Source organism: Onychomys torridus, chromosome X (assembly GCF_903995425.1).
Source record: "Onychomys torridus chromosome X, mOncTor1.1, whole genome shotgun sequence".
NCBI classification, from domain to species: Eukaryota; Metazoa; Chordata; class Mammalia; order Rodentia; family Cricetidae; genus Onychomys; species Onychomys torridus.
The window spans coordinates 97,362,306-97,381,515 of record NC_050466.1 but is presented as its reverse complement, the minus strand read 5'-3'; the positions used below and the strand labels follow the sequence as shown (position 1 = coordinate 97,381,515).

Here is a 19,210-nt window from a genome sequence, read left to right as displayed (position 1 = left end):
TCTCAAAGAATAAGTTTTTAAAAATAAATAAGAATGTCATAAATCATGGCCAAGTTTGCTTCATATTAGGGATTCAGATTTGGCTCGATACATATCAATTAATAAGTGTAACACCATATTAATGAACTTAAAAGCAGAAATCACATGAACATCTAGAGATGCAGAAAAGTCATTTGACAAAATTTAGCATGTCTTCATGATAAAAGTTGCAAAAATTTTTAGGACAAATGGGACATACCTCAGCAAAATCTATGCTATATGCCACAAAACTGCAGTCAATATTGTAGTAACAGGAAAAAGATAAGACCATTTCCTCTAAAATATGTCATGAGACAAGAGTGTCCACTCTTTCAATTCTTACTAATTGTAGTACTTGAATTCTCACCTGGAGCAATAAGACAAAAGAAAAGTTAAAAAAGGAAATAAAAACTGAAATGAGGATGTTCGGGGTAAAGATAGGAGAGAGCAGTTACTGCTTCTCGCTGACTTCATTCAGCCCATCTGGTAAATGTGTCCACATTGAATATGCTTTGGCTCCTGTAACTGGAGGGGACCTTTAAGTGGGAATTAAAACTGCAAATGGTATAGAATTAGCAACTGAAAAAAAAAACAAACAGAAATCAATTCTGTATAACAAAAGGAGTGTACACAAAGAGGATCCAATTACCAAACATATTGGTTTGGTGTATAGTGGCATCAGCCCAGATTACAGACTGCTGTGCAGAGCTCAGAAACTCACTCAGCAATACTATCTGGTTTATCAAGAACACATTCCTACAGGCCAGCTGGTACAGAAAGCAGCTTCTGTCATGAGAAGTATACCCAGTCAGGTGGTGTTCATCCATTTGGTATTTTTTTTACTTATTTGTGGGTAGAATGAGGGAAATCATATTTATTTCATACAGATCCACCTTGATCTTACTTTGCCTGGAAGGTCACAACAATGGGGAAGAACTGCGTGAACAGGAAAACTTTCCCTGAGACGAGATATAATGAAGACCTAGAACTGGAAGACGCCATTCATATAGGAAAAAGGAAAGCTTTGAAAGCCAAATGACAGAAGACAACATAGAAGTTGAGATATGCACTGAAAGTGACTTTTGAAAGACTCACCCCAGCTGAAGTGAAGGGTGGCTTGGCTGCCATAACGTAATAAAGATTGCCTGAACAATCCAGATCTCAGACAGTCTGTCTACTTATACATGTGTAAAGTATTCTTTGTTTGTGCACACTTATTTCTACATGGTTTAATGGATTCACATTTTAAAAATAATAATGGTGATAAACTATTAAATCCAAAAAACTGAAATGAAGTTAAGGTATCCCTATTTGCAGATGACATTAGTTTTTATTTCATTTGATGTGTTTGGGTGTTTTGCCTGATATAAATATATATAAATATATATATATACATATACATATACATATATATACACATATATATGTATATATACACATATATATGTGTGTGTATATACATATATATACATATATATTGATAAATATTGATATAATCTGTGTACCACTTGCATACCTGGCACCCATAGAGACCAGAAGGGATGTTAACCCCCATAAAATTGTGAGTGTGAGGCCATGTGAGTGCTGGGAACTGAACCCAGGTCCACTGGAAGGGAGGCCAGAGTGCTTTTAACTGTTGACCAACCTTGCCACACCTCTAGATGACATGATTTTGTACTTAAGATGCCATGAAGTGTACCAAAACTCTCCTAGATCTGATAAACTCTTTAAAGAAAGACAAAAAATCAACATACAGAATAGTAGCTCTTGTGTAATCCAACAGTGAATTTGCTTATCAAGAAATCAGGAAAAATTATACCATTCACAATCCCTCAGCCACCAAGAAGGGCAGGTACCCTGCTCCCAAGGCACATCCTGCCAAGTAGCAGAACCAGAGAAGTATCTCCAAGGTGTTCATACCCAAAATGATTCCCCAAAGCCAAAAGCATGCAGCAGAACCTGCAGCTGAAGGTGGAAAGGATGTGAGTCACAAAGTCTGGGTACATTCTTAAAGGCCAATCTCAGTTAGTGGCAAATGTCCCCCCATTTATTGGACAATTCTCTCCATACCTTTAATGTGATTATGCTAATTTACTGGTAAGCTTGCAAACAATAGTGTAATTGGTTGCTAGTATCTTCATATCCCGAGAGACAATGCACAGTCACTCAGAAATTTCTCTTTTTATAAACTCTTTTGAGATTATTATATGATCTCAAAGTAAAGTGAAGGGTTGCTTGGCTGTCATGGCATAATAAAGATTGCCTGAACAATCCAGATCCCACACAATCTATCTACTTACACATGTTTAAAGTATGCTTTGTGCAAACTAATTTGAGTAATATACAATATATGAATTTGACAAGGTAACATATGAAATACTTATACTTTTACATAGAAATTCTGAATAATTTTCATTTAAATTGTACAAACACAAAATATGATAGTAAAAACAGAAATGGACGATATCACCAAATAATGAATATTATCAATAAAAACTGAAAGTCAATGGGCTTTGAAATTCTATAGTGGAAATTTATTTGTACCTTTTAAAAATACATTATTTATTGTTTATTTTATTTGTATTGTATGTGTTTATTTGCATTATTTTTCTACCACATACATTCAGGAAACCATGGAGGCCAGAAAATGATGTCATATCCCCTGGAACCAGGGTTACAGATGTTTGTGAGACACCATGTAGGTGCTGGGAACTGAACCTGGGTCGTCTGCAAGAGCAGTATACACTCTAAACCATTTAAGCCTTCTCCCCAACCCCTACTTGTGCCATTTTAAAAAAATACATTGCTATTAGTAGATACTGAATATTTGTTTAATATTACATGTGGAAAGAAAATAAATTAGTTTATATAATTGTATTTGATCATTCAGTATAATAGTGCTTTTATCAAGGCTTTTAGAAGAGGCATATTTTTAGCTTTCCTGTGTTTTCCTATGCTAAAAATAATAGGTGGTAACCTTTATTCTTTTAGATTTTCATGTAATAAAAATAAAGCATAAGATACCATTTATAGAGGTCCTCTCCATTTTTTAGGAGTATAGTGAATGTTTACCTTATACAAAGTCATGTAAATACCTTATTTTAAAAAAGACAGGGAACATGAACCTTGAATGTGCAAAATCTGAATCTCCTTTTTTCCTGCCTCACACAATGAGCAGTAAATTCTTATTCAAGATATCTTTAATTAAGTAGATTTTAAAAATCATGCAGTTCTTACACACTCAAATTATTCTTTTTTTCTCTTTATGATCCAAATTCTAACAGTTCCATCTTGTGGTGAAAATCAGAATAGGTTATGTGCATCTTGTGATTTTATTGCTTTTATTCTGTTTTTGTTTATAAATTCCACAGTAAAAACAAAAGTTGGGTAACTGTTTTTTTCCATAGGTGCCTGACTATATAGTTCCTTTGCTCCAATAAATTGAAAACTAGCAGGAGCATAGACAACTAATTCAATACAGTACAACATATATGAAAAAGAAGGTTTGACAAGGGGCAGTAGTGGTACATATGAAGCATCTAGTGCTTTTTAACTCTAAGAAACATCAGACATAGTATGATACTATTTGATTTATCTTTCAGGACCTGGAGTGGGATGCCTGATGACAGTTACATGAAAAAAGAAGCCAAATGCTAAGCCCTCAAAACTGCAACCAAAGAGAGTGGGTTGATTCAAATTTCAGGAGCCAATCTTGAGATCTAAACAGAGAACATATATCCAAGAATATTCCAGTGAGGAGCAAGAGGTAGAGACAGGAGAAGCAGAAGTGGCTTGAACATTTTCTAAAGACAATGAAGCGCTGCTGAAATGGGGCTTGGAAGGAAGAACAGAGAGCTCCCACTTCAAATCTCTATGATACTTAAAGTTCACCCTTTGAAGCACTACTTTGAAATAAATGGAAAATAATATTAGATAAAATGTAAAAATTAACATATGCATTCAGGCTCAAATGAAGAAATATCTTGTAGGTCAAGATATTAGTGATCAATAGATAAAAATTTAGGACCTGTTACTCTCTGGGCTCCAAATCAGATAGATGTAGGCTTAAATCACCAGTAAGTTCCTAAGAGCTGAAAGTGCTTAATTATGTTTAGAGACTAGGGCCAAGCTCAGCTACTAAATCCAAGATCACACATATTTGTCCTGCATGCAACTCTTAAAGAAGATAGAAAAATGCTGCTAACAATCTTTGCCAGAGGCAGATTCTTTGAAGTAGCAGCAACATTGGAAGACTCAAGAACACATACCACAGAACCATGGGCAAAAACTGAGGCAAGCCTCTGTAAGATTAAGTGACTGAATCTGAAATATGTTCAACATGGCTATGCCAACTTTTCCCTAGTGCTTAGGATTGACCCCATAGTCTTGGACCTGCTGGGTAAGTGTTCTATTGCTTGCACCTTCACTACAGCCTCATCATAAGCGTTGGACCACAAACATGGAAGCACTAATATATATAGCAAACACTGTGTGTGCCCACACTGATCTGTCTTCCAAATATTTAGAACAGCATTTTTGCCTGTAAGCTTTTTCTGTGTTGGGGTCCCATTTAATACCCGTACACTAAAGCAAAGTGCCTAGGATTTAATGTGCCCAAAGATAGCCCTCAAACAATGACTGAGAAAATTTGGTGGTAATAACCTAGGTCCTTCAATCCTGCTATAAAGGTAGAAAAAGAAAGAATGAAGGAAATGTCCAATTTAAAGGACAAAAAAAATAGAAAATAATTAAACAGTGTTAAAAATAAGCTTATTTGACATACTCATATTAATAAATTAATGAATAATAAAGACAAAAGAAAGTAGAAACAAAATAAGGAAGACGTGTTTCCTAGTTAAGTTGCTATTTCTGTCATAAAACATTTACTAAAAGTAACTTGTAGAGGGGGAGGTTATTTCAGCTTATAATTTGTAGTCCATTGTGAAGAGCAGTCAAGCTAAAAACTCAAGCAGAAACCTGGAAGTGGTAACTGATGCAGAGACCATGGAGGAGTGCTGCTTACTGGCTTGCTCCCATAGACTTCTAGCCAGCTTTCTCATACCACTCAGGAACACCTGCCTGAGGATAGCACTGCACACAGTGAGCTGGGCCTTCTCACATCAGTCATTAAACAAGAAAATGTCCCCACAGACTTGCATATGGGCTGGTCAAATGGAGGCATTTTCTCAAATATGGTCTCCTTTTCCCAGATGCCCCTGATTGTGTCAAGTTGATTTTTAAAAAAAATAACCAGAGAAATATGCGTATTTATCTATTAAAAATCTCATAAAGGGTAATTTTAACAACTAAAATTTAAAGGTATAGTCAGAATAAAGTGTGATGGGCATTGAAAATAGAAGGAGAAAATTGGAAGACTAGGAAGACAATGCTTAGAAGTTTGTTTGTAAAGCACTGAGAAAATAGCTCTGGCATACATGAAAAGATGATTTAAATACTTTACATATGTTTATTATATTTAATTATAAAATTATTAGTCCAAATAAAATGACTGTTTTGTTTTTCAAATAAGTAAAATGAGAGTCAACTTAATTAGGCACTCTGCCTCAAATCATAAAACTTGCACTTGAGAGAACTGTAATTTGAATTCAATCAGCTACATATCCTTACCCATAATGCTTTATTAACAAATCACTAATGAAATCAAATACAAAAATCAGTGAATTGTCACTAACTTATTCATCTTCCTAAAACTGATTAATATGAGTACTCAAGTTTCCAAAAATAATCATCGATACATGAGCTATCTATTAAGTTTGCCCTTATCCTGTAATCTCATCTCTTACCTGCATTATTTTGTTCTTTTTGTACAGTGTAGTATAGCTCTTAGTCTCCAGTCTCTAATTCCATCTTAGTAGTGATTTTCTTGGGATATTGGGCATCTAAGAATGTGATGCCTATTCAGTATATCCAATTATATAAGCTTGGCCTTGACACAGGCCAAGTGAACTCTTTGACTTATAAACTGGTTCAAAAAGCTGCATAATTCTTCTATCTAGAAATATATATCAAGTAGAGGAAACTTATAACATCATTCTCATACATTCCTAAACCATGTTCACTCATGTTAACCATTTAGCTAGAAACTAAATTATAATAAGCTTACGATTCACTACTTATACCTCATCCTGAGGTTCTCAGTGTGGGAAGATCACTAACTGTGTTACTTCTTTCTACAATATAGACTGCATTGCTTGCAGGCATGCTGTCTTGACAACATCATTCCTACTGGTCTAGTATGATGTCATCCTTCTTAAAATGATAAAAAAATGATTTAAAAAAAATGTCTCCTTATTTTTCCATTGCAACTTAGACCTCTGCATTCATAGCAAAAGGAGATGTTTACCTTTGTCCTTATGGTGGAGGCTAGTTCCTGATGTAGTCTATAACAAAATATACAGTGGAATATAAGATAATTTAAAATCAATCACTGGGATTTCAAATATAGCATAATGGTAGAAAGTGTGCCTATCATGTGAAATACTCTGAGTTTAATTCCCAGCACTGTATAAAAAGAAAAAAACATATCCTATATTAATATGCCTGGGAGCCAAGTAATTCACTTTCAGACCAGTGTGCAGCCATTGTAAAAACAATCGAATTTCCTATTAATTCACACATTCTTGCTTTGTCATGTATTTCTCAAACATCTTGAATAAATATATTATAATTCCAATTCTTTGGATGAATTATGATACCTTTCTTACTTCCAGTTTTTAATGTATAAAATGAGCATAATAAGAGGTAAGTGAGTTGCAGCATTGATGGTACTCCAGATAGGGTAATAAAATAAAAGTAATCACAGTTTTTATTTTACAAAAGTTAAAATGCAGCCCACTTGGACTACACAGTGAAGCAAATGAGAAACTATTAGACTTTCCCAGGTTCTCATGCTCTCTGAATAGCTTAATTTTCACATAGGAAAGCCTATGTAACCTCTAGATTTGCCACGCTGTGTTGTGAACTTTCAGGCTCCCTCTCTACAAATTCTCATCTGATCATACATCTTCAATCAATATGATATTTGCCAAGTAGTACATCAAGAAAAGAAAATGTAACAGATAAGAGAAAATTGCAAAATAAAGTGAGGGTCAAAACTGAAGCATACCTCCATCTGAGCCAGATTACAATTATGTGGAGAAAGACTGATTCAGACACTCGTACATGTAGAATGAGGTATATCCTGTGCCAGCTCTGTAGCTAGTAAAAATGCACAACATGTAGATTTCAGAAGTAAAGTGTCAATAATGTAAAAAAGAATTAAATTAGTAAATTCCACTTACAGATAGAACATACAATATGAACTTTTAGTACGTGAAAAAATATCATAGTCTTCAAAGATTCATAAATGTATATACCTCTTGTTATCTTTTATGTGTTTCTACTAGACCAAAGACTAAGGCATATTTCACAAGCAAAAATAATTAAAGAGTTCTTTGACTTAAATGTTCATAAAAATGTAACAGAAAAAAGACCATTTTTCACATTCAGCTGCATTTTTTAAACTCATCTTAAGGGTCTTATGCTTTTGAAACCCCATAGCTAAATTAGAATACAACTAAAATAACATTTTCAGGCAGAGTGGAACATGTCTATAACCTCAGAACTCAAGAGATGACAGCATGAAGACCATGACTTTGATTCTGAGGCCAGACTAGCTTATGTAGCAAGTTTCAAACCAGGCTGAGCTTCATAGTGAGCCCTGGTTTCAAAAAAAAAGTTACCATGGTTGTTTTTGTTATCTTTTCAAACAGAAAACTGGGATTATGAACTAAAATCCACTACACTTATATGGAAGGAAGTAACAGCTGGAAAGAGACAGAGATGATAGGTAAAATTTTCTGAATTAAATAATACTTTAAATTGTACAAGCCAATCAATGCTTTATACAAACAGGATAAACATAAAAATATGAAAACAGAGGTCTAGGAAAAGTAATGTACCAATGATAAGCTCTACCATATATCCTGAAACAACCAAAATGTGGACAGAACAGAAAACTGGCTTATAAAAGACTATAAAGCAGTATGCAAGTGTAAACTGAGAAAAACGATAAAGATGATAAACTTCCCAGTCTGCCCAGCATACTGCCTTAGGAACATCCCTATGTTGTGGTGCAGGGAGTAGAAATCAAGGATAAATAGGATGTTTTACAATGATAAATGACCCACATATAAGAAAGAAAGAAAAACTTAAAATTTTAAGATTTGTGGTATTTTCCTTTGTCCTTGTCCCATCCCTATCAATATTTCTGTAGTGACCTTTCAGAGGTCAATAGACATTTCTAATATGTTGCTCTCACATAGCATGTTTTGTGTTACCTTTCCTAAGTATCAGAGACTGAGCACTTTATCAAAATACGTTTTATTTAAATCACTGTTCTGGAAATCCAAGTGCATGGTGCCAGTTTCCTGGTTGTTCCACAGCATGACAGAGAATTAGAAAGGGATTCACCATGTGCATAATTGTTCAAGTGGACATTTGTGTTCACTGAGTGTTCATTATTCCAAATATCCAAGTTGTAACATCAATATAGATGCCCCGCAACATACCATGAATAAAACAAATGTGGTGTGTAAACTCAGTGGAGTTTTTACTCGGCCATAAAGAACAAAACATTTAATTCATAGAGAAATATATGAAACTAGAGATCATCATGTTAAGTGAAAAGAGCTAATCTCTAAACTACACATGCCACTTATCTCACATTTGGAATCTAAATTTAAAAAGAAAATAAGACATAAAATGGAAGGATTAGCAGGAAAGAGGAATGAGACATCATGAGGAGGTAGGGAAGAAATGAGAGTGATAGGATCATATGATTGAAGTGCATGCTATCATGTATGAAAATGTCATAATGAAACCTGTGATTTTGCTCAAAAAAATGTTTCTTAATTCACAAATAATTGAATTTATATAAGAAACTTCCAGGTTTTTATACGGTCTACCTTCATACACTATATATATATACTTCTATAGTGTCTAGCCATGTATTATAAGAATTAAATAATGATCATTATTTTGTAATCCACTGAGTTTAATTCAGGTTGCATGAGTATTGACAAGCTCATACTCATGCAGGTTTTGTGAACGTAATCATGGCTGCTGTGATTTAATGATTGTGATGGCATGCCCACAAGACAGCATTTTATAGCTTTCCTCATCCTCATCTGGATCTTATAACTTTCCCACAATTTTCTCAAAATGAAGATATGAAAGTAGGGTAGAAACTTTTTGGGAAGAAGGGGTTCAGCTGAAGATGGAGAAGGATAAGAAAGAGTAATGGGGATTGTGTATGATCAAAGCACAATATGTCCATGTGTAATACTGTCAAATAATAAACAATATCTATAACTTTAAAATATCAAATATATAATTATTAGTACATTTTAATTTAAAAGAAAAATGTTCATTTTTATTTTATATGTATGAATATTTTGCCTGCATTTATGTATGTGTACTGTGTGCAAACCTGATGCCTGAAAAGGCAAGCAAGAGGTGCTGAATCCCTCAGAACTGGCCTTATAAACATTTGAAACCACCATATGACTGATAGGAATCCACTAAGCCATCACTCCATCCTTGAAAGTTGTTCAAATTTAAAAACAAAGATTTAGATACCATTAATGAAATATATTTTGTTAATTGTAAAATACATGTAAGCTCTCAGAGTTTCTTTCATGTGTATGACTACAACTTCCTAGATCTATCTACTAAACCTTTTTATGGTTTTATCAAAATATATACAATGTTCATCTTGTGACCCATGAATGTCACTGTACTCTGCAATTAATGAGAACCTTGGAGAAGGTTCTCAAAATCTTCTGTAAACTTGATATGTTTTGTTTCAAGCAAAGCCAATCTGAAGAGATACTTTCAAGACAATGCAGGGAAACGGAATATTAAAGCTCGGTGGATGACAGTAAGCACACATTGTTAATTTCAGCATGTAATATGTGTAATAATGATACTGTTAACCTGCTAAAATATTTGTGAATAAATCTGTCTAAAGTTCGTTTTGAAGGCATTCCCGAAGTAAAATTGTGAGTAGGAAATAGAGCAGAATAGGCGTATTCAAAATCCCAAAGAGTTGGTAAACCTGAGATAAACATAGGTATTGATTTATTGCATCATTTATTTTATGTGCTGAAAAATAAAAGTATAAAATTTAAATGAACCATTGGCTTCATATGTCTATAGAGAATAGAAAGCCTCCTCACCTAGCACTTAAGACACCTAAGAAAATATTTTTGACTGTGGAAAATAACTTGGTTGATAATTATTTTTCAAATTATGGTATGATGTAGCTGGATTAAGGCTAGCAGATATAAATTCTGAATTAGTTACTATACAAACTTAAGAAACTTATATAACTTCACCACACCTATTTCTCAGTGCTTTAATGGAAATAATGACAGTAATAACTGAATGGATGTTTATGAACAAAAACTAACATTTATATATAAGTATAACTATTACCATAATATTTATAAAATGATAGTAGAGTGCATGGTGCATAATAATGTTCCAATAGAAGTTAATTGTCTTTGTTAATCTTCAGTTTAAGGCACCATTTTAAAAGAAGAGAAGGATGTTCAAATTACTATTTGTAACATCATAGAATTCCAAGGCCAGATATGATCTGCAGAAATCATCTGACGCCTTTAAATAGTTTGACACCTAACTCATCAGAAAGACTTGTCTATTGATGTAGGCACAAAGAAAATAAATATAAGAACTGATATTTATATATATTATTCATATTATATAATTGCCTAATACATTATATTTTATATAATAGTATATATGATCACTGGTAGTAACCATATATACCGTGTAATGGTTGTATAATATTTTACATGAATATTATATATGAATATATTATAACTTATATTTATAATTTATAAGAAATGATACATCACTTATATAATTTATTTCTGTTTTCTCACCATATCCTTCCTTTTCCCTCTACATATTATTTAAGCTTAAAAATAAAGCTAGACAAAATAATATATCGTATTTCACAGTACTTTGCATATTATAAAGATTCCATAAACTAATGTAAGAATTAGTATTTATAAACATCCAATTCATGAGATTAGTATATCACCTTCTTATTCCAATTGGAGAAAATAATTTGGATTTTGTGTGAATTGATATTAAAAGAATACTACTTATTATTAAATATTTACATTTAAGTTTTTCCTTCATAAGCTCAAAAGGATTTTCACAAGTTTTGAATCTAGTCTTCATACATTTCTATATCAGAGAGATTCTGTCATCCAAATTACTACCACAACAATTTTTCCATACTTATTTTGACTAATACTTCCATTACATGTATTTATATGTAAGGTTACATAGTGCGCAAAAGTAAAAAAAAAAAAAAGAGGTGTCTTTATAGCAAACTCTTAGAAACTATAAGTTTAATCAAGGATTTCTAGCATAAAAGTAAACTTTTATTTCAAAATGTGATTGTAGTTTACCCAATGACATTCAAGTTTTTCTGGTGAATATGAAAAGATAGGATCCTGATATGCCTTAACACTTTCTGTATTTTTAAATTAATAAAAAATTCTATCTAAAGTCCAATGTATTTAGTGGGTACATTTTTCATGGTCTAAATTTATTAAAAGTTGAATTTCACAGTTCCTTGGTAAGGAAAACACTTCAATATAAAACAGCCAATTTTTGTAATATGTCAAGTACAATAGAGTTTCCTGTAGAAAACTGAAAACTTAAGAAAATGCCATCATTGTTCAGGACCCTTGGGCATCGGCATCGTGCATAACAGTTAATTAGAAACATTTAAAGCACTTTCCTATAAGTAAGAAGTTTGACTATGACTTATGCAATGAACTTTTCATTTTATTTTCCATGTCAAATTCCTGCAACATGTATAGACCTAGGTTCATTTGGAACTATCAAAAACAAAATTACCTAGACTCAGTCCATTTGTGTAATAAAGTGATGTTTACTTGACAAATCTTATCACTCTCCTATTTTATAAAGGTTTATGGTCAGCGTTTTCTTGACTATTAGCTGTAAGTTCTTGACTCTGAGGAATAGGGGATGGAACTAACTGTTGTTCATGACTATGGCTGGAAAAATATCTTTGCTACTTATATTCATCCAACACACAAATACACATATTCAATAAACATATTCACAAAAGCTAAATAATCAACAAATAGATACCCTCCAAGGAAGCATTAAAAGGCTAATTGAGCATGAAATTGGGAGTGAATAGTACAGAAAAAGCACATTGAAAAGCAGAAATGTGATGAGCAGGGTGATTTATGTCTGAAATCTGACAAGAGAGTTGAGTTCAAGGCCATCTTGGACTACAAAGCAAGACTCTTCATCAAAATAAAAACAAAAAACAAAAAAAAATTAAGTGTAATGAATTCAGATATTGAGAGAATATTTAAATATATATTCTAACAGATACATGATCAAAAGTGTTTCAGAGAGCAGTTCTTTTAATGAGTGCTAAAACTTTTGTAATTTGACAGCTGCATAAATCAAAGAAGTATACACAATACTAATAATTCATTGCCCAAAACAATTTTAATACAGATGCTGTCGTTAAAGTTCCTTCTCAGGAGGGAGAGGTAAACAATGTCTACCTCTTCTCCTAAGCTCCCAACTACAAACTAAGGCAGAATTCAACCAAAGTTCACTCTGGGGAACCCATCAGTTATTGGGCTTCCTTACAGGGATGTGGCCACTCTTCACCACAACATGTTGTGCCTAGAAATTCTTATCTAGGAGGAGTGAGGGCTTCCTCACCATGGCATAAATGGAGCCCTCTACTCTTGCCTTCCCAAGCCTATATATACTCTAGCCCCTCCCCCAGGCCACATGTAGAGTAGCATGTTGGCAGGGAGCAGTTGGATAATGGGGGCGGACTGGGGGCGGGGAGGCAAAACTTTCAGCTGTAGCTAGAGTTTTCTCCAGTCCTGCCTGGACCACAGTCAGGACAAATCTCTCTCAACCGCCAGTCCCCCAGCTGCACAGACCCAACCAAGTAAACACACAGATTTATATTGTTTATAAACTGTATGGCTGCAGCAGGCTTCTTGCTAACTGTTCTTATATCTTAAATCAACCCATGTCTATTAATCTATAAATTGCCACATAGCTTGTGGCTTACCGTTATCTTAACATCTACTTCTCATCATGGTGGCTGGCAGCATCTCCCTTCAGCCTTCCTGTTCCCACAATTCTCTTCTCTGCTTGCCCCACCTATACTTCCTGCCTGGCTATTGGCCAGTCAGCATTTTATTTATCCAGAGCGATATCCACAGCAGTCAACAAGCCCAGCTTGGATGAACTTTCCCAAAGGAGGCATCTGAATACCTTATGGTGGCAGTTGGTTTGGCTCAGGACAGTCACACACAATGCACTCCACCCCTTCCTCCAGCTCTTACATTCTCTCTGCCCCCTCTTCCACAATGATTCCTTATCTGCAGAGGGAATGACTGATGCATGTAATTAGTCAGGGCTCTTTAGAGGAACAGAACTGGGTCTTCCTACTTCAACTGATTTAATTAAGAAAAATCCCTCACATGTGTACCCAGCCACTTGGGTTTTAGTTAATTCCAGATATAGTCAAGTTGACAACCAAGAATAATCATCACAATGTGTGACTATATTTCTTCTGCTTTGTGAGAGGCTGTAGCCTCACATCTTTCTATTCATCCCTACATTTTCAGTACATGATGGCTGATGAGTCTAGTGGACATTTCTCCTACCACAAAACATGAATGGGGAAAATAATAAAACAAACAATGACAAAAAACAGGAAATGGAAAAAATATCCAAACAAATATGGACTAAAGAAATTGTGATTGTAAACTCAAGTGTGGGGAGCCAATTTAGCTGCTACTTCCTTAAACTACTCTGTAGTAGTTGCTTTTCCACTGGAGCCTATGGTTTCCTTAGTCACAGATGTTTGTCTAAATTCCCAGCTTTAGATGTGAATTCCCCTGTGAAGTAGGTCTTAAGTCCAGAAAGTTGGTTTTATTAGCAATCACTAGAGCCATTATTACAGTAGCTGGCGCTTCCTGACTGGTACTTTCATTTCAAGCTAAGTGAGTCTTTTGGGCTTGGTTCTCCCCAGTGTCCTTAGTAGCAACTTTTGTCACTGTAAGAGCTAGCTAACTGGGAGGGAACTGTGGTGATATTTGTATATCCCAATAAAATTTTCCTGGAGATCAGAGAACAGAACAAGCCATTAGATTAAAATAGATGCCAGACAGTGGTGGCACACACCTTTAATCCTAGCACTTGGGAGGCCGAGATCTGTCTGGATCTCTTTGAGTTCAAAGCCACCCTGGGCTACATGAGATTGACACAAACTATAAGAGAAAACAGAGCCAGGAAGTGGTGGCACACACCTTTAATCCCAGCACTTGAGATCTCATGCCTTTGCTTGTGAAGCACACACACCTCTAATCCCAGGAATATTATGGCTGGGCAGAGAAAGGTATATAAGGCATGAGGAAACAGGAACTAAAGGCTTTTCAGCAGAAGCATCCCTTTCAGCTACAGGCTTTTTCAGCTGGAGCCTTTCAGATGAGGATTTCAGTCAGAGGATTCATGGAATTGGTGAGGTGAAACGTGGCAGTGGCTTATTCTTTTGTCTATTGGATCTTCAGACAAATTTTATTAGGGTACAATATATTCCTGCTTCCGGCCTGGTGTTAGCTTTATTTATCCAAGTCCCGTAGCCAAAGTATACAACCTTTTCAGCAGGAAGGACTTATTCGGTCCGAGAATTCAACCAACCATTGTGGCTATAACATTTATTGTTTTAGGGGCCTCTAGGGCCTCCATGATCAACAAAAAGAGGGAAGTAACCCACTCTTAGCACTGGGATTCTTGAGCACTTGTTTTATGTTGGAGTACTCTCTAACATTTACAGGCCCAGCCTAATTTTCCTCAATCTTTGCAAACTATTCCAATCACCTTGGCAGTTAGCACTTGTCTTACCCAAGCATAAAACTTCCAAGAATTCCACAGCAACACTTGGCCTTTGCACTGTTTGTGAAATCTCCCCCCGACCCCACCCACGTACTCACTTCTTGCACTCACATGTCTCTTAAATGACTCTCCAAACCTGCAAAACACTCAAGAGTTAGCATTGTGCTAGCTATATGTAGCAAAACCTTTATTCAGAGGGTGGACAGAACAATGGGGCAAAGTCCTAAGCCATCATCTCGTAATGAATAGGGAGTCTAGGGAGATAACACTGGTGAAGCACCTGGAAAGTCGACTGCCACCTGCTTGAAACAGGTGGCAGGTGGTCACAGAAAGTCATAGCCAAGGAGATAGTGAAGTCAAACACAAGCAAGGTCTAGCAGGGCACAACACTGTGTCCATTAGTACCAATTGTTTCCTCCGCAGATTCATGTTGGATACAGTAGCATGAATGGGAAGCAGTAAGTTAGCTTTTCACAATGCTAAGTTATTCTCTCAAAACCATTTTACTTCCATATCCTGGAGCTCCCCAGCCTTTTCCTACCCTGACTTTGGTGACACTCAGGCCTGCTCAGTACTAGTGGTGCATGAGTTCCTGCTCTCTCCTGCTGCGCCTGCTGCTTAGACTGGTCCCTTGGCTCAGGGAGGCTCTGGACTAGCACTGTGGCTGTAACTGCAGCTAAGGTCTCTCTATCCACCACAACTGGCTTCTGGAGGAGGCCCTGGCTGGACAAACCATCTCTACCTTTCTCGTACTCTTTTGTGCAGGAGAGAAAGTTGCCCTACTCAGTCTGAAAGGACAACTGCTCACCCCTTGGACAGGCTTCATCATCTGGACCTGTGTTGCTTTATCATGGAGCCTTTTGTGGACTGGTCCTTCGACTTTAAAGCCTTCCAAAAGTTCAGGAATGCAGAATTTGACTTTCTGACCATTTTTGCCTTGGGAATCCGGGTGTGACCGAAATCTTGCCACATTTGCCTTCGAGTCACCCAAACAGACCTCTTTCTCAGATTGCCTTTCTCTTCTCTCTAAGCTGCTCTCATGTTATGGACACCCTTTACATGATGGTCTAAGTCGCTAGAGCCTCCTTCCTATTTCCTGCTTCACAAAAACCTAGCCTCACCACAGGATTCAGCAAAGCTGCTACAGCTCCATACCGCACAAGCCTTGCTGAATCCAATTCCTCTTTATGTCTCTGATGAACACTGGGCATCATACACTGCTTTTCTCATTCCTAGTTCCCTCCTTTATTGTCCTCCTGCCCCTGACATCCATGAGGACCTCTACTGATAATGACTAATGGCTCGTATGAGCCAGTCCATCAGGGACTGATACCCTTGGTAGTGCTTCAGGCTATGAAGCGTGTATCTCAACAAGAGGTGTGTGGTTGCCTTGCCCTGTTTCTGTGCTTCTACAGCACTCAGACTAATCATCTCATCTGCCCATGTATCCCACAACCTCACAATCTAGGATGTGAGAGTCTTTCACTGGTTGTTCAAAGCTTTTCCCTAATTCTAATAATCCCTACATTGACTATTCTTTGATGATCTCCTGTTCTATCCATCTGGATGCTGGATCATGAATTTTTCCTTTATCTATATCAAATGTCAGACTTGTGAGGTATCTTTTATTATTTGTAGTGTAGTTGGATTTTTATACTCTTTGCTTTTTGGGCGCCCACCACAGAGCTCCCAAATAAATACACAGAGGCTTATTCTTTCTTGCGAATGCTTGGCTTTAGCTTGGCTTATTTCTAGCTAGCTTTTCTTAAGTTATCCCATCTACCTTTTGCCTCTGGGTGCTGTGGATATCGCTCTGTATAAATAAAATGCTGTTTGGCCAGTGGCCAGGCAGGAAATATAGGCGGGACAAGAGAGAAGAGAATTCTGGGAGGTGGAAGGCTGGGGCAGAGAGATACTACCAGCTGCTGCAATGACAAGGAGGATGTAAGGTAATGGTAAGCCACGAGCCAGGTGGCAAAGTATAGATTAATAGAAATGGGTTAATTTAAGATAGAAGAAGTAGATAACAAGAAGCCTGCCACAGCCATACAGTTTGTAAACAATATAAGTCTCTGTGTGTTTACTTGGTTGGTTCTAAGCGTCTATGGGCCTGGCGAGTGAGAGAGATTTGTCCTAACTGTGGGCCAGGCAGGAAAACTCCAACTACATCTGGGCTTTCACCTTTTTCTATTCTATATCTCTTTCTTGCCTTCTTACTCCATGACTGGCTGTGTTGCTGGGTGGCTGGCCCCTGGCATCCCCCTCTCCTTCTTTCCTCGACCCTCCCTCTTCTCTTTTTCTCCTTCTATTTATTCTATATGACTGGTAGCCCTACCTATCCCTCTCCTGCCTAGCTATGGGCCATTCACCTTTTTATTAGACCAATCAGGTGTTTTAGGCAGACAAAGTAACACAGCTTCACAGAGTTAAAAACAAATGCACCATAAAAGAATGCAACACATCTTTGCATCATTAAACAAATCTTCCACAGCATAAACAAATTTAACACTTCTTAAACTGATATTCCACAACATTATAGGTCACTCCTTCCTCATCCCTACTTAATCCCTCCAAAGAGTTCCAGGTTTGGGGGTTCTAAGAGTGGATCTTTATTACTGATCTAAGCTGGGCGCTCTTCTCCTTTTGGTACCCTAAAATAAAAAATGGCTGACCTACATTTCCATTTCTCCATCTCATTTACTCACTTATCTGGAGGCCAGTGCTAAAGCCACCAACCTTATGTCTTTTTCCTGCTGTAATTCCCACCATATATCCACATTTTCCATATGGCTGCTCCATGGGCCTAGGATAAATCTCTTATTAACGATAGCAGTGGCACCCAGGCTGCCTCTGCAGCTGTTCACTGTCACCTCTGCCCCTGATGTGTTATTTCCAGGGCTTGTAATGTCTGCTCTAGACCTTTGGCAGTTCTCAAAACATCCCCATAACTCACCCATCAATCAGACATACCCCAGCCATTAATCAGACATGCCACTCCATACCACTTGGAAAAAGATGATTGGTCATCCTGGGATTTCCCCCACTGACAGCTCTTGCTTGCCCTGGTGGCCACTCCTTCATTACATGTCTCTCTGCACTATCCATAACCCAGTCACTATACACACAAACCCTATAGGGACAAACCACCATGACACATTCTCCTCTGCAAACAAATGGCCGCCTTCATGCAACTTCACTTTTTCTGTTTGTCATGGATATCATTGCTCTTTCTAAACTTATCCTTGGTTTTGTCATATCCATATCATATGCCAAGTGTTGCAAAAATTCCTTTCCAGTGGGAGCCATAGGCAACATTTACTCCTGCTCCTAAGGTCTCAGCAACAAACCATGGCATGATTCCATAAAAGTCACTCTAGGGAACTGATCAAATTTTTAGACTCCTGAGTGATTACTTACCAGGGTGTGGGCACTCTTCCTTCTCCCAACTGGCCTGACCTGGAAAGTCTTACCCAGAGGAGATGAAAATTTCTGCATAGAGGCATAGATGGAGCAACCCACTCTACTCCCAAAACAAGATATATGCTATAGTCCTTCCCACAGGCCACAAGCAGAATGGCCAGTTGGTAAGGAGTAGTTGAATACTGTAAGGAGGTATAAATTGTCAACAAGCCAAGCTGAGATGACCTTTAGCAAGGAAGCACAGATGAATGCCCCAAGATGGCAGCTACTTGGCTCAGAGGGCAGTCACTCACAGCAGATGCAGAAGAAACACCTGTTGATATTTCATTTCAAACTCTTACCCATTTAGCAAGAAGCATGACAAATAACATAACTATGATCACCTAAGACCCAGCAAAATTATGCTGCTTTATATTACTATTTCAAGGAGCTGTGATTTATTTTTAGATCTGTCACTGCACAATGATAACTGAATTGACTTTTACTCTTTATACTATATTATAACAATATTGTTATGATAATCATGTAACCAATACTTTATTTTCCTTTTAAACATTGAAGATGGTATTATTAATAAAAGATAGCAAACTCTAAAAATAAACTTGCATTAGTTAGGCTTCTCTAGAGTAACAGAACTTATAGAATGAGTCTCAGATGGATGGATGGATAGATGATAGATAGATAGATAGATAGATAGATAGATAGATAGATAGATAGATAGAGATACATACAGGCCACAGTTCAGCTAGTCCAACAAAAGCTGGCT

At 36.6% G+C, this 19,210-nt stretch overlaps 1 pseudogene; it reads left to right on the top strand.

Annotated features, from left to right (window-relative positions):
* The first annotated feature begins 434 nt into the window (after positions 1 to 434).
* Positions 435 to 15,979, top strand: LOC118574751 (annotated as a pseudogene).
* Positions 15,980 to 19,210: the final 3,231 nt, after the last annotated feature.